A 15,602-nucleotide genomic window follows, 5' to 3' on the forward strand; every position below is an offset into this window, starting at 1 on the left:
GCCATTCTCAGCCGTTCAGGGAGCTCCCAGTGTCCTCGAACTGGCAACCTTCTGATGTTATCTTCAGGCTAACAGAGGCTCTACCCTCTAGACCAGACCTCCTGCCCGGTGCGACCCTCCACAGGGCTCCCCAAAGCTTTAAAAGTGAAAGCAAAGCGATCGTGCTGCACTTCTGGTTTTGCAGAGGCGGGGCCCGATTGCTCCACTTTCACTTTCTAAACTTTGGGGAGCCCTGTGGAGGGTTGCACAGGACTCCCTGTACCCCAGTAGGCTGCAGCAGGGACTGGTAAATAAATGCCAGTCCCTGCGCTTCCCCCCCCTTAGTGATGTGATCCTGGGAATTGTGTCGCTGCCTCTCCCCGCCCCTGTAATGACTTATTGTGGCTCAAACTCTCCCAGAGAGTTTGAGAACCGCCGCATAAGGCCCACGGGCCCGATGCAGCCCCCAGAGGCAATTATGCAGCCCCCATTATCTTGGGCTCTTTCAGCGTAATATTTGAACACTCTCATATCTTGAAATTATGAACAAGATTTGCACATTTTCTCTTCTGTCATATGCAGCTAATGAGTTGCTGTGTGAGAACGAAGTACTTATTTCTGGCCATCTTCTGCTCAATGATGTCATTTCCTGTTTATTGACATAATTTCTGACCTTCAGCAGGCAAAATGAATGCTCTTCAGCACACTATATGAAATGAGTTTGACACCCCTGTAAAGAATGCTTTTTTTGGAAGCATTTTAAACACGTTATTTAGAATGCTTTTTTTTTTTAAAAAAATCCTTTTTTATGCTTACAGATGTTACAGCACATTCCATTTGTGACCTGGCAAGTATATCCGAGTCACACAGGTGTTCAGGCCCTAGCATGTAGTTATATCATCAGGGTATGTCAGGGAATAGACATAGGACTGCTGGCAGTGCCAAGGCTGCCTTAGGAGCCTTTTATTAGGGTTGTCACTTTGCCAAAAATGATCTTTTCTCTAGCTTTTGTTATTGTTTCTGTTCTCCGGTGGATGGGCAGCAAAGGTTAATCTCGGACCATAGTTTAACTACTGCTGACTGCTGCTTATTCTCCCCCCACCCCACCCCACCAGGTCCCACCTGAGGAATCTCAGGTTTTTGAATGCATCCAAGCTGCCAACCCTTCCTGTTAGGATTGTAGGTTGAACAAAGCTGGATTCCAGACAGGGTGGATTCTGGTCGGAAAAGTACGACAAGGTACAATTGTCCTTGTCAGCACATACTTGAGAATAGTTTAGTTTGCTTGCTTGGTCAAAAACTCAACTGTATGAACCAGTCCTTAGCTTTCTATATTGCAATGCTAGTTTTGTTACTCTTTAGCTTCTTCGCTCTCTAGTAAGGCACCACCTGCAACTAAATCTTTGCAAATACAATGCACATTGGTTCCTGTAAATGTAGGTCACCTTGGTCTCATGGGGTGCAGAAAAGAATGTTTATGGAAGGATAAACATTTTTATGTTTATGGAAGAGAATGCTAGATAGGCCAGATGCAGGTCAGATGGGTAGAGAGATCCATTTGGGAATAGCTGCATTGGGCAAGTGGACGAAGTTTAGGATATGCATTTCAGTGCCAGTCATATCTGTGTCACTCATGTCAGCATATGGCATACTCATGCACCTATTGGAATTTTAGCACCCTGGAAAGACTCCTCATCAGTGACAGCTGCACTGCCACTGGATTCTCTTAAATTTTTATGTTTCCTTCCTAATGCTCTTCTCAGCACTTGTGTAGTTGGAGCCACTAGTTAGACTTAGACCTGGAAGATTCAGGTTCAAATCCCCACCTAGCCATGAAGCTTCCTGGGTGACTCTGGGTCAGTCACTGTCTCTCAGCTGCACTCACCTCAGAAGGTTGCTGTGAGGACAAAAAGAAGGAAGGAACCAGGTACACCTCCCTGAGCTCATTGGAGGAAGGGCAATCTCAAAATGTGATAGATAAATAAATAAATAAATACTACAACATAGCTTCCCAGTGCCCCTAGCAAAGCACTGGTGACTCCAGCACTCTGCTGCAAGTAACACCTCTGCAGGTATCTGTTGCTGCAGGTGTCATTCACTACCTGGTAAGCCCACCAGGGCCCATCCAGATGTAGCCATTTTATACTGTTCGTTTCAAAACAGGAGCTGCTCCGCCCAATGCAGTGGCTCCCATCCTTTACTTAACAGTAAGGGACTCCATTAGTACTTGCAGGGTCTGGTAATGGGGGGTGGTGAGTCGGTGATGATCGTGGGGATGGCACTTCTGGGGTCCCGCCAATGACGGCTAAGTAAAAAAAGGTGGATTTGGACTTAGCTTTGTTCAGTGGTGGCAGAACCCAGGTTTTTGTGGGTCTCCAGTCACTGCCACAGATGGGTATGTCAAAAAAAAAAAAAATACCCATTTTTTCTTAGTCGGCAACAGTGGTGGCATGAACCCAGAAATTCTGCTGCCACCATCACTGCTGGATCACCATTCACCTTAAGGGAGAAAATGTTTCCCATTGCCCTAGTGCCACAACTCCCAAGTTGGGAAACACTGCCCTAATGCCATCAGTGAGCCTCTATCTGGCATGGGACAGGATGGGAAATGGGACAGGATGCTCTATGTCTAGTAAGGGAAAGAACAGAAAAAGGAGCTGTAGAAGTTAGGATTGTTGGACAAGAATAGGAAGATCAAAGTGGTGGGTGGAGGGTTTGATTTCCACATATTGATTTGAATTAAACTGCTAAAGCTTTGGCTGAAGGCATGTAATATCGAGTCTGGGGTATGGTAAAATAAATGCATTTTGGCCTATGGTCTGTCACCCTCTTTGGGAGGAGAAAGCAGGCAAGAAGTTTAATTCAATAAACATAAATAAATGCATAGCATGGCAAACCTGGGGGGGAAATGCTAAGTTAATTTCTGTTTGAGTTGCACGACTAATCCATGTGTTTGGCTAATAATTGCAGCCATGTCCTGTAGCATGCCTGTGTAAGTCTCTTTTATCTGAATTAATCTGTTTTCTGATCTGTTTAGGGGACTAAGTTGCAAGTGGGCTCCACTTTCTCACACCCATTCTCAATGCTCAGAGCTTTATGTGAGATGATTGTGGAGGCTGCTTTCTGGGAAACTACAAAAAACTTTTTGTAGTGCTAACATATCTCTCAACTGAGCCGCTTAACAGTTATTTGAATTTGCTTTCATTTAAAATCCATTCAGTCTTCAAAGAAAATTTTACATTTTTATTGCTTTTTGTTGGTGTTATGTTAACATGGGGAAAAAATTTTAATAGTATTATTGATGTCAAATTGGTTCGAGCAGTACTGAGATATAGTGAGAGCATGTATTCATCCCCAGTTAAGGCAGCCTTGTGGCTTGCTCAAGAAACTTTTGAGTCATTTACGTAAATAACAACCACAAGGTCAGAATGATCTCCTTAGGTCCAAGACAGAGTTTCCAATAACAAGATGAACATTTGCTCCTCTGGGTGACAGTTTCAATCACTTCAAATTCAGGAAAGTGTGGTACAGTGGAACAGATTGTTGAGTCTGGTGGTTACAGACCCAGGGGGAAAATCCTGTTCAGCAAAATCTTTGACTTAGCCCATTTATGGCTCAATCCTATCTAGGCCTTCTGCTGATGGAACTCATGTGCAAGGCTGGGCCACTGGCATGGCAGCTGCTCCAATGGTGTACAGGTTGGGGCTTCCAGAGCAGTAAAATGGTGGTTATGAGTGCATGCCAACAACCTCCAGAATCTCCACTGGAGCAGGTAAGTCAGCAGAGGGGGCATTCTGGGGAAGATCAGGGCAGGAACTAGGACCAGTTGGAGGCATGTCAGGGGCAGTGGCAGTGCCGATATCCTTTGCCCCTGTTCAGGACTCAATATGACACCCTGTATCCACCCAGAACATAACAATAAATTGTTACTGATATAGGTCAAATGAATGGTTCAACAGGGTCTTTGCAGTATCAATGCTGCCAGGTCAGTGTGCAGGAAAACAATCTTTCAATACTCTTTCAGTTACATCCTACTATGTGAATTTTAGAACCATAAACACAGTGCTGTGTTCCTTGAATATCCTGCCTACTAACCTTTGATATTATTTCACTCCATTTTACTATTCTGGACTGTACAAAAAAAGATTATTGTCAAAGTATTCACCAACTGGGCATAATCTGTCCTAGAATGTATCTACCATATTGCACATGGCTGTCTCTATGCCTTCTCTTCCTGAACCACTTCTCCAGCACAGGTGAGAAAGTTAAAATGATTATGTTTCATGAATGTGTGACCTTTCATGTCACAGAGAGTTTACCTAAAATATTGCTTTCCCTTGGGAAAACTAGAGAGAGGGTTTTTTTTAGTTCCTTCACAAGAATATCTGCCAACATGGATTGAAATGGCTTGTGCTGAGGATAAAATAACTGTCAACACAATCCTAAAAATGTTTACTTAGAAGTGAGTTTCATTGGGTTCAGTGGGGCTGTTTAGCATTTTGGCCTCACAGCCCGATCCTATCCCAGGCCTGTCCATAGCATGCAGTGGTGTTGGCACAGCCTCCAGTGCATGCTATGGGCCAGACAGGGACCAGGCAGTGATGGAGAGGTAAGTAAACACTTTTTAGTTACCTACTTTGCATACTATGGTCCCCAATGGGCCTACTCACATCTGTGCCAGTTCTTTGGCTGGTGTAAATCCAAGTGGGTCCAGGGGCCATGTCAAGGCCAGGCTACAGACATAGGATATCATTGGCAGTCCTACTAACAATATCTACTCCAGCCCAATCCTTGACATGCTTCCAGCCAGCCCAAACTTCTGCCTCAATCCTCCCCCAGAATGCCCCCTCACAGACGTACCTGCTCCGGTAGAGGCTGCGTGCCTGGGGCTGCCATCCACTTGCCCTGGAGGCCCTCATCCATTTGCCATTGTTGCTGCTTCTGCAGCCTGGGCCTGACAAAACATGACTTCTGTCAGCGCAAAGCCTGGATAGGCCATAAGTGTACCAAACCAAAATCAGAATCTGCAAACTGTGAACACTGCACTGCATGTTTTTAACATACAATGTTATTACAGTGTAAACAGACTGTAAAGGGACAGACTGTTTTCATGCTAATGCAAAGTACACACATTGTTTCCTCCACAAACACATGCTTCAGAGCGCAGTGAGTTCTGTGTTTAGGGGAGGGCACCAGGATGAGGTCTCTTGTAATCTGGTGTGCTCCCTGGGGCATTTGGTGGGCCGCTGTGAGATACAGGAAGCTGGACTAGATGGGCCTATGGCCTGATCCAGTGGGGCTGTTCTTATGTTCTTATGTTCTTAATTTTCAACCACTTCCACCGTACTTTACAATGTCTATCTGTTTTCACCCATAAAAACAACTTTAATGCCAATGAACGCAGGGGTATCAGACTGAGCTACTCTTGCCCTCAAGGGCAAGCACTGGAGTTGCAACTCTGTACTATGGGATGAAATTCTGGTTTAGAAGCATGTCCATTTCCAAAGCAGTAGACCTAACAATTCGTGTCAGTAGTGCATGCAGTGTCACAAGGTTAAGGCTAGCCAATAAAGACAGGAATAGCCTATATGGTTTTTTGTTTTGTGTCAATGGGTGTGGGATTGGCAGCAGGATTTCCAAGGCATGGGAAGTCGCCCTGAATTCCATTTTCTCATATATTGCATAGGATTTCATTCTCCCATGTGAGTGGCTACCATTTCTACTTCCTGTGTGGCTGGCATGCAATTTCTGGCCATGAATGCCTGGGATACATGTGAAAGAAATGGACATTCCTAGTCCACTCACTTTCATGCTTTCCCTCACTTGTATGTCCACTCAGCAGCACTAGCTGGTCTTGCTATTAGAATGGAAAAAGCAGCCCGTGACGATCCTCACCTCTGCTCTGCCACCCACTCCTCACTGTTTATGTGTGGGTGTGTTTTCTGTATAAGGCACATTAAATAGGAACATTCTCAAGAAGCACTAAATATTGATGGCAACTATCTAAGCTCAGTGGGAGTACGACTCCTAAGAAGCAATGAACGGTTCATGCTTTTTATTGATGCTTTTATCATTCATGTCAAACACAGTGATTTACACTTGGCTTATTATAAGCCACTATAAGAGGTACAAATTAAGATTTGGGATTTCATGTATTAATGGTACAGTTTATTACAGCATACCAGTTAGGTGTTAACAGGCATGCTAACTTGAACAGCATAAAATAGGGTTTAAAATGTCAGTTTCACTGACCATCTTAAGTCAAACCACAGTGCTACATTCTGCTTGTACAGTACATGTTTACTGCAGCCGACTTCTTGTACCAGGTTGCCATTTGCCATAGACAGTAATGATAAAGCTCCTATGCTATCGCCAGAACTCAAAAGGGTGAACCCCAATTGGGGCTGCCTTACGAGTGGGACTAGAGGGGTGATCAGTCCCTCTGGCCCTGCTTGTTTACTGTTCCTCCTTACTAACAAGATATTTTCCTTGCTGTTAGAAGGAGTACATTTCCAATCAGTGCTATTAGCTAGGAAGAGACTATTATTTTCACAACTGAGAAAGCAGCACCTAATTTACTACACTCACACACAATCACATACCTTTCTTAGGGCCCAATCCTATCCAACTTTCCTGCACCGGTGCAGCCACAATGCAGACCTGAGGTAAGGGAACAAATGTTCCTATACCTTGAGGATGCCTCTGTGACTGCCTCCCCACCACAAGATGCAGTGCATATTCCATTGGTACAGCTGCACCAGCACTGGAAAATTGGATAGGATTTGACCCTCACTCTCTGGCCAGGCAGTCCTGAGGTGATGTACATTGTAGTGCAGGGTTTGGAGCCCATGATGGAGGAGTAGCCTTTGGGATTCTTCTAGTGTCTCCTCTGGGTGGTCTACCCTAGAACCGACCCATATCTTCTTCCTCTTCAACTGTCACCTGGTTTGTGACAGTCTTCTGAATTGGAAAACTCCACCTTAACTTCCTTTTTGGGTGATAATGCCCTTTTGGGGAAATACGCAGAGTTCTTCTTTATCAGCTTAGCTCATGCTGGATTCCATTGCTTCTATTTGATCCCTCTTCATATGGCCTTTGATTCTGACAAGGTAGACAATAGAAGGCATTGGCTGATTTTGCCTTTAGTCCTGGGACTTCTCATGGCTAGATTGCTCTTCACAGTCAGAGCCTGTGGATGTTCACCTCCTGTTCTGGTTCTCTCTACCTTATCCATCCTCAGCTTTCATTTCCCTCATTTATCTTCATGATAGGGTGGGTTACCTTGTAATGAGACAGACTGATAGGGATTTTTTTTTCCTTTTCTTTAAACCATTTCTTTAAACTGTGTTTCAGTGTAAAAAGAGCATCAGAGCTTCTCCACAGTGGCTGCCATGTTTTTCTTGCAATGCTCTGGGCATCCATTACAGGGAAACACATGGCAGCTGCCAACCACAGTCTCAGGTTCTAGAGTCTGAATTTTCTCCTACTTCAAGTTTTTTTTATCAATGAAACACATTTAAAAAGATATTCCAATCTTTATTGGAATATACTTTAATCATACTTTTTTACACTTTGTGTTCTGTGGCATATCAGGTTCTGTGCTGAATCTAGAATGACAAATGAAATAGCAGATACACAGAGTTACAGTCACAGTCTAGAGCTTAAAATTCATGTAGCTGGCTTCTGATTCTCTTAGAGCTCAACTGACTTAGACCAGCAGGACCTTGGTGGTGGTGACACCACTCTAGATTCTCCTCCAGAAGTTGAGACCTGGAGCATTGCTATTTGTCAGTACAGGATCCTTCAGCAAAGACTGGAATGTTTATATGACCTCTTGCTGTCCCTCAAGCTGGCATTTAAAATCATGTTTAGGTCTGTCAAGGTAGCACTTTTAATTAAAGCAGGTTGCCTATCATTTTCCCCTTATATTCTTTTCAACAAACCTGCCTTAGCTTACACCAGTTCATCTGATGTGGTCTGTCTTTTTAACCTGATTGCAGTAACAAGAAAGTGTGTGCGTGCGAGTGAGTGAGTGAATGAGAGAGAGAGAGAGAGAGAGAGAGAGAGCGCATGCATAAACTTGTTTTTGTAATATCAAAATCACATCTTTAAAGAGGAGTAGAATGGCAAAGGTACTCTGAGAATGTGGAGGTGCTTGGTTGTTCAGCATGCTCACAAACTACTTAGATCTCTTGAGTTTCATTTCCTACCAGGTTATAAATAGCAAAAAGAACATTTGTTGAGGCAATATTGCAGAGCATATTTATATATTTGTGTAGCTCTTTGATAGCTTCTTTGAAAAGGTGTTGTGTAAGGGCACCTTACAATACACTGTTTTGATGCTGAAAAGCAAGGACACTGGAATGAAAAGAAACTAAATGAGGTCAGGTAGCTGATAATGTTTTCAAGACCTTTCTTAGTTCTTTCAACCTTATTTAGAATTTGCTCGCTGTGTGCATCTTGAACTGCTGAGTTTAAAGAAAATTCAAAGTAATGTAGTGGATGCTCCACAGTAGGAATCTACTGCGCTATGCTGCTTTTTGTCTTTACTTCGATAATATTTGAGAACAAAGGTCTCGGCTTTAGAGAGATGAGTTTTCACTTAAAAACCATCTAGTAAAAAATGGGCTAAAATGAAAAGCAAAGCGGAAATATAAGAATGTGTGAGAATCTGATGAGAAATCTGGGCAAGACGTTCTCCTGTTCAAGTCCCACTGTTCTTACACAGCTACTATTCACTACAATTGAGCTTATGTGAGAGAACTTCCTGGTAATTGGTGCTATCTCTGAATTCCAGAAGAAGTACAGGATACAGTTATCTTGTTGTCTTGTGTGGCTCCCTGAGATATCTGGGGAGCAACTGTGAGATGCAGGAAGCTGAACTAGATGGGCCTTTGGCCTGATCCAACAGGGTTCTTATGTTCTTAATCTGACATGGGGGTGTCATTTTGATGGCAGCCCCATGTTTTGAATAACATGCTGTTAGCTATGGTCATAGACACAGCCCAGTATTGCCAATATAACTGTATCAGTGGTATTTGTGCATGCACTTGTGACAAGGGGGGAAAAAGAGACACAGTGAACACTGGATTACAGTTACTCAATTAGAAATGCTTTTTATTTGCATCTCTTTTGTTCCCAAATTGGACATACAGCCATTTAAATCACATATAAACAGAAGCAGATGGGGCAAGAATCTGCTGTGACCTCGGAGCAAACTCCAACACACCAGCAGAACAATGGAAATGATACACTTCTGCAGCAAGCTGCGTTAGCTGCTGCAAACAACACTACACATTTGGACCTTTTCATTTGGATTTTTTTGTGAAAAACAACAATTTTTCAGCTGACAATCTTTTTCTCAGATGACAAACTATTTCAGCTGAGTTCTCAACCAATAACATAATAGTGCAATTCCGTCACAGAAACAATAAAACCAAGATATGTGCTTGCAATTTTCTCTCTTCTTCTCCAAAGAAGAAAAAAGAGACTGATTCGGTTAGTACAACAATGGAAGGAAGCACAATGGAGGAACACATGTAGAAATGGTCCAGAAATGACCCTTGTGGCAAACATTATGTAGAGCATCTTGCATTGCTCTATTTTAGGATTGTCAAACACATTTCAGACAGTGGTCTGAATAGCATTCATGATGCCTGCTGAGGGCCAGAAGTGATGTCATTAAACAGGAAGTGATGTCATTAAGCAGATCATAACCAGAAATAAGCACTTTTTTTCTCATTAAGGAACTCATTTGCTGCAAATGACAAAAGTGAAAATACACAAATCATATTTTCAAGATATAGGAGAGCTTAATAACAATGTGGGTTGCCCTTTCAGCAGTGACACATCAACATAGCTCAGCAGCTGACAGCAACTGATAGTACCAAGGGTCAGAAAAAGAGCTTCTGCGGGTCGCATCTGGCCTGCAAGCCTTATTTTGATGCCCCTGCTCTGCATTATGTCTTAAATGCATTCACCCAGTCTTTGCACAAAATGCTTGGACAACTTCTGCCCTCAGTCCAACTGCAAGTGTATGCAGCAGCCTAGTTCAGGTCTTCCGTGATATGTAGCTATAGAGGTTACTATAGAGGTGGGAGCAGGCTGGTCTGCTAACTGAATTTACCTCAGGTGATGAATTGGTGGGAGACACCCACCTGTGTCCTCTTCTACCTTCACTTCTCCTCCACTTCCTTCTGTTCCCTGGATTCACATAGAAAGAATGGGATGGAGTGGAAGAGGAAATAGTAAGGATAAGAAAATGGTGGACTAGAGCATTGCCTTCTTCTTTTTTAAATCCTGGACACTGGACGAAGAGCAGTGGAAGAGGAAGTTGGTGTACTGCCAGCTAAGAAGGAGAGATATTTTGTGTGCCACCTCAGGTGTCAGGTGGTCTTAGACAAGCGCAGAGAGTGAGAAAGATTGATGCCCCAATCCTATCTCTCACCATTGATGCTGATGCAGCTATGCTAGAGAGGTGCATGTTGCATCCAATGGTGATGGTGGTGGGGAGTTGATAAGGAGACCTCCTCAAGGTGAGGGAATTTTTTTTTCTTATCTCGGAAAGCCCCCTGATGTCAACTAGGTCTCGTGGTTTGAGGCAGTGGCCCAGCAGTGCATGAGAGTGTATCATGTTTGCTGATGTCGTAAAGCACATCCAGCATGCGAGTCTGGCAGTTCATATAACCCATAAGATTGGGTTGTAACTCCATGTATGGCTTTCCTTTCCAAAGAGATGATCGATCTTATAAAAAATGTTCCAATGTTTTTGGCAGCTGGATTGGGGGATGAACGGTACATTTGGCTCATGGTTTTTCAAATGTTACCTACGTGAATCTGGGCAACACATATCCTTTCAATCAAGGTCATGTTTGGGTTGCCTTACTTGGACAATGAGAGTTTCGAAGGATCTTGAGGAATAGAGCATATGTGTCCAACAAAGCAATTTGTCTGTATGAGCAATGGGAAAAATCCACCAAACTTTTTCGGTTCAAGCCATTGACGTTAATTAGAGACATGTCCAACTTCCTCTTACACTTATTCAAGTCCAAATGCACCAACAGGACTCCTGCAAAAGAACCCAGGTACCTGTATTCATGCTTCCTACTTTGCTAATATACGTGTTTCCTTTTAGGTGTTTCCACTGCTTATACAAATACGAGCTTCCAGTATGATCCTCCTCTGAATTTCAGATCTCTGCATTCATGGATCAAGACATTTCTCTCTCTCCACAACCCTGTCATTTCCAGAAGGAATCAACAGTGCAAGCCAATGCATATCTACTCAAAAGTAAGCCCCATTCAGTTCAGTGGAACTTGCTCTCAGGTAAGTGTGTATAGAATTGCAGCCAAAGGCTTGGACTCTCAGATTTTAAACATAAATCATGTTGGCTAATTATAACGCAATGTTTTTCTCCTTATTCATTTGCACAAAAGCTGATTTTAAACCGATATGCAAATAGGGACACTGGAAGAAGGTGGAGAGGAATATTGTTCATGAAATGACAGAAGAATTATTCATGTGTCTTTTGCTTCCTGATTTTTTTTTTAAAGAAAAATGCCATCTAGCTCCAGCTGATCCCTTTTTCTTTCTTTTCCTGGAGAGGGTGCTTTAGAGATCACTCCAATGGACATTGTTGACAATGTGTCACACTGATGCTATATTTAGCTCCTGACGGCTGGCTTTTGTTTTTTATCATATGAAAATTTCAGGCTTGAAAGCTTCAAAAAGTGGGCAGTACCTTGTTAAAAGGTCCACCGTGCTGGTAGCGGAGGTGGAACAAAATAAACTTGGATCCCTTGTTTATAGACAGAGCTACTGAATATCCAGCAAACGAAAGCATTAGACTTTTTTTGTTGTCCTCTCCACATCCATTCTCTGAAGGATTGCAGGGTAGTATTACATTAAATTAGCTTCCTGTACGTACTCTGCAGGGGCCTAATCAAACAGAGCCCATGTCTCTAGGATCAAACAACAAATCTTTGCAGCTTTGTCACACTGCTGACTCCTCCATCAATCACAGCCCCAGACTGGGGAAAGTGGTGAGGTACTGCTGAATAGCATTCTGTTCTGGACTGCAAAGAAACTCTTTCCCTAGCAAATCTGCAGCAGTAAAGCTAGGGAGAGAACATGCTGTTTGCTTGCAACTGGCCAAACCTCATAGGGCAAAATGGAGTGGGGGGGGGGAAGCCATCATGATTTTGAGAAATGCAGAAGCTGCTAACAAGGATGGCTCCTCTTTTATTTTGCCTCTGAAACAAAAGTAATTGACTGCTGGAACTGCTTCTGTTGCGGATATTGATCAGTGACAGTTAGAGGCATTCTTTGCAATCACTCGTCCTGTGAGGCCTAATTAACAAAGGCTACCTTGCTGAATTAGATAAGGCCCAGTGTCCACTGAAATTAATGTGATGCTGTCTGAGCATCCTTCACCTAATAGGGGAAAATCAAGTTTAAGTGGAAGAAAAGAGGAAAGTCCTGTTAAGAGATAAAACAATTGTGACTAGAATAGAAGTGGATTAATACAAGAGCTCTGCAAGGGCAAACTTTTTTTTACAAAAACAAAGGGAAAGTGGGATGCTCTGGTTTGTCTCCTGATACTTCTAATAATGCCTTTATTATTAAAGATATCCTTTGCTACCATTGTAACTTGGGTTCCTTGGGAAGAAAAGTGAAGTTTGCTGTATGTATGCAGTGATGTATGCAGTACATTTAAACAGAGGCTACAAGGGACAGTTCCATGCCTGACCAGGTAGAGCTGGGAAGGCCACTTGTCTGAACAACCCTGGAGAATTATTACCAATCAGGTGGACTTTGATGGATCAAGAGTCTGATCTACTATAAGGTTTTAGGACAGGGCCTTCCAAACCCTGGCTCAGGGTTTGGAGTAACACTTCTACCCTGTGACTGGCACATACTGCTGTGCCATGTCGCCGCATGACTTCTACTGAGATCAGGGGACAGGGATGCTCTGGGCAGTTGTGTCTGCCTGGATGTCCTGTTGCACAGCCTGCTGGGATGCTGGGCAGCAGACACAACCTCCCAGATACCCTGTGTACTGATACCAGTTAAAATCATGCAGCGACCCGGCAGATCGGTAAGCTCCAGTCCGAATGGGGACTGCTATTTAGTAGTACAATGGTCACAAGTTTCATGACCGCTGTTCTATGATATTGAGCTCCATAGCTCAGTAGAGTTTAGTTCAGGTCTGAAAGAGCTCTTAGGTATTGCCCACAGTTATAAAATGGGGAGACTCACAGCACAATGCTATGCCTATCTACTCAGAAATAAATCTCATTGAATTCAATAGGAGTTACTCCTAAAAAAGTGTGTGTAGGTTTATTTATTTATTTATAGAATTTTATATCCCGCCTGTCTCATGCCAAAGCAAATGCCCAAGGTGGCTCCACAATAAAGTACAAAGTATCATAATAGTATCTTAACAGGTAAGAAGAAAAAGACAGGTAAGAACAGGTAAGAAGAAGAAGACATCTGCAAGAGGGATCTGAAGGCCTTAGGGATGGACCTCAACAAGTGGGAAACCCTGGCCTCTGAGCGGCCCGCTTGGAGGCAGGCTGTGCAGCATGGCCTTTCCCAGTTTGAAGAGACACTTTGCCAACAGTCTGAGGCTAAGAGGCAAAGAAGGAAGGCCCATAGCCAGGGAGACAGACCAGGGACAGACTGCACTTGCTCCCGGTGTGGAAGGGATTGTCACTCCCGGATTGGCCTTTTCAGCCACACTAGACGCTGTGCCAGAACCACCTTTCAGAGTGCGATACCATAGTCTTTCGAGACTGAAGGTTGCCAATACAATACAATACAATAATACAAAAGAAGAAAAAACATGAAACAAAGCCTCAGTTTGGTTTCTTACATAAACCAAAGCTAATCCAATTGAATTAGGCCTATCAATGCTTAAGTTATTCTTTAAAATGAAATTTTATGCCACTTTCCAGCTGCCCCTACCCAACATGGAGAAACAAGAAAGCCTTTAAAGCAGTAAAAAGAGTGAAATGAGGCTCTTATCAATATTGCTGTCTCTACAATCTTCAAATGCTACAAAATTAGAGGTGTTTGTTTTTCTGCAATCCTAAAATAGAATCACAGTGTAAGGGCCCAATACTATCCAATTTTCCAGGGCTGGTGCAGCTATGCCAATGGGCCATGTGCTACATCCTGTGGTGGGAGGCTACATTTGTTCCCTTACCTTCAGACTGCATTGCGGCTGCACCAGTCCTGAAAAGTTGGATAGAAGTGGGCCCTAAGTCTTACTGAACACAATGGGCTTACTTTTGAGTAAAGTAAATAACACCATTTTCCAAATCTCTATACATAATAATACTCTATACATAATAATAGGTTATTGCTCTATTAGGTAAGAAGGATTGTTTTCCGTTTCATCCTGTCATTTTTTTTTCATTGTACATCTTTTTTTTAAGGGTTTGTCAGAATAAAAGAGCTTCTCTGCATTCAGAGGCCTGGTCCTCCAAGCAGAATAGATACTGTAGATCATGGCTTAAAAAATATGTAGCCCTTTAGCAGCATATTGAAAGCAAAAACTGTAGATCACTGAACATTCATTCTGGTGAGAGTACACTGTAATAAGGCAAGTTACATAGATGTTAGACTCTGGCTAATGCCATGGGAGTAATACAAGTTCTGTTCTTTGAAAGATATATTACAATGATGTATTAGCATAGGAACAATGCAGATGTCAGCCTCCAAATGACAGCAGTTATCACATATACTTCATTTTTGCACGATCATTTATCAGAATCATGTTTTTGTGGTATACAAGTGGTTTTCCCCCCTGATCAATAGAGATTAATCAGCTGGCTTCTCACTGATTGATTAAGCAGATTGTCATGATGATAAGAAGTTACAGCTGACACTGATTGCTCTGTAATTGCTTGTTGGAGTTCAGATCTCTCTATCAGTGCCATGAAAGTAAAGCATGTAATGTATAGCTTCTATGATTACTATGTAATATACGGTTTTAGGGACATATGCTTTATACATCTGGAAGGCAGATTAAGAAATGTGACAACTGGGGGTATTGTTTTTCACCCCTTTGTATGTATGGCGGTAAAATCTAAAAAATACTGCTAATTATGCATATAATACTTTTGAAAGGTTTTGTTTAAAAAATGCTGTAAACTATTGTAAAAAAAATAGCAGGCTATCTAATCTTAAATATTAGCTGGTTCAAATTCTCTTATGGAGGAACCTCTGGTCTTCTCTGCTTCATTCCAGTTGATGGTTGGCAACCTTCAGTCTCGGAAGACTATGGTATAAGCCTACAGCACCCGGTATTCCCCAGCGGTCTCCCATCCAAGTACTAACCAGGCCTGACCCTGCTTAGCTTCCGAGATCAGACGAGATCGGGCATGTGCAGGGTAACAGTTCCAGTTCACACATGCTTTTTTAAGGACCTTCTTCCCTTCATTAAGGCAGCATTAACTTCCCAATGAATTATATCGTGTTTTTGGCCCAATCCTGTCTGTGATGTGGGCCATGATGCACAGGCAGAACACAATAGCAGAACAGAGATCAGTTGTTGTAAAATAGTTTTGGGCAGCACTTGCAGTGGATTGCTGGGAGCCATTTGGAGGCCCACTAATGCA

At 42.8% G+C, this 15,602-nt stretch overlaps 1 pseudogene; it reads right to left on the reverse strand.

The window, feature by feature from the left end:
• Positions 1-15,272: 15,272 nt before the first annotated feature.
• Positions 15,273-15,392, reverse strand: LOC136646170 (5S ribosomal RNA; annotated as a pseudogene).
• Positions 15,393-15,602: the final 210 nt, after the last annotated feature.

The sequence above is a fragment of the Tiliqua scincoides genome, chromosome 3, assembly GCF_035046505.1.
Source record: "Tiliqua scincoides isolate rTilSci1 chromosome 3, rTilSci1.hap2, whole genome shotgun sequence".
In the NCBI taxonomy this organism is placed as follows: domain Eukaryota; kingdom Metazoa; phylum Chordata; class Lepidosauria; order Squamata; family Scincidae; genus Tiliqua; species Tiliqua scincoides.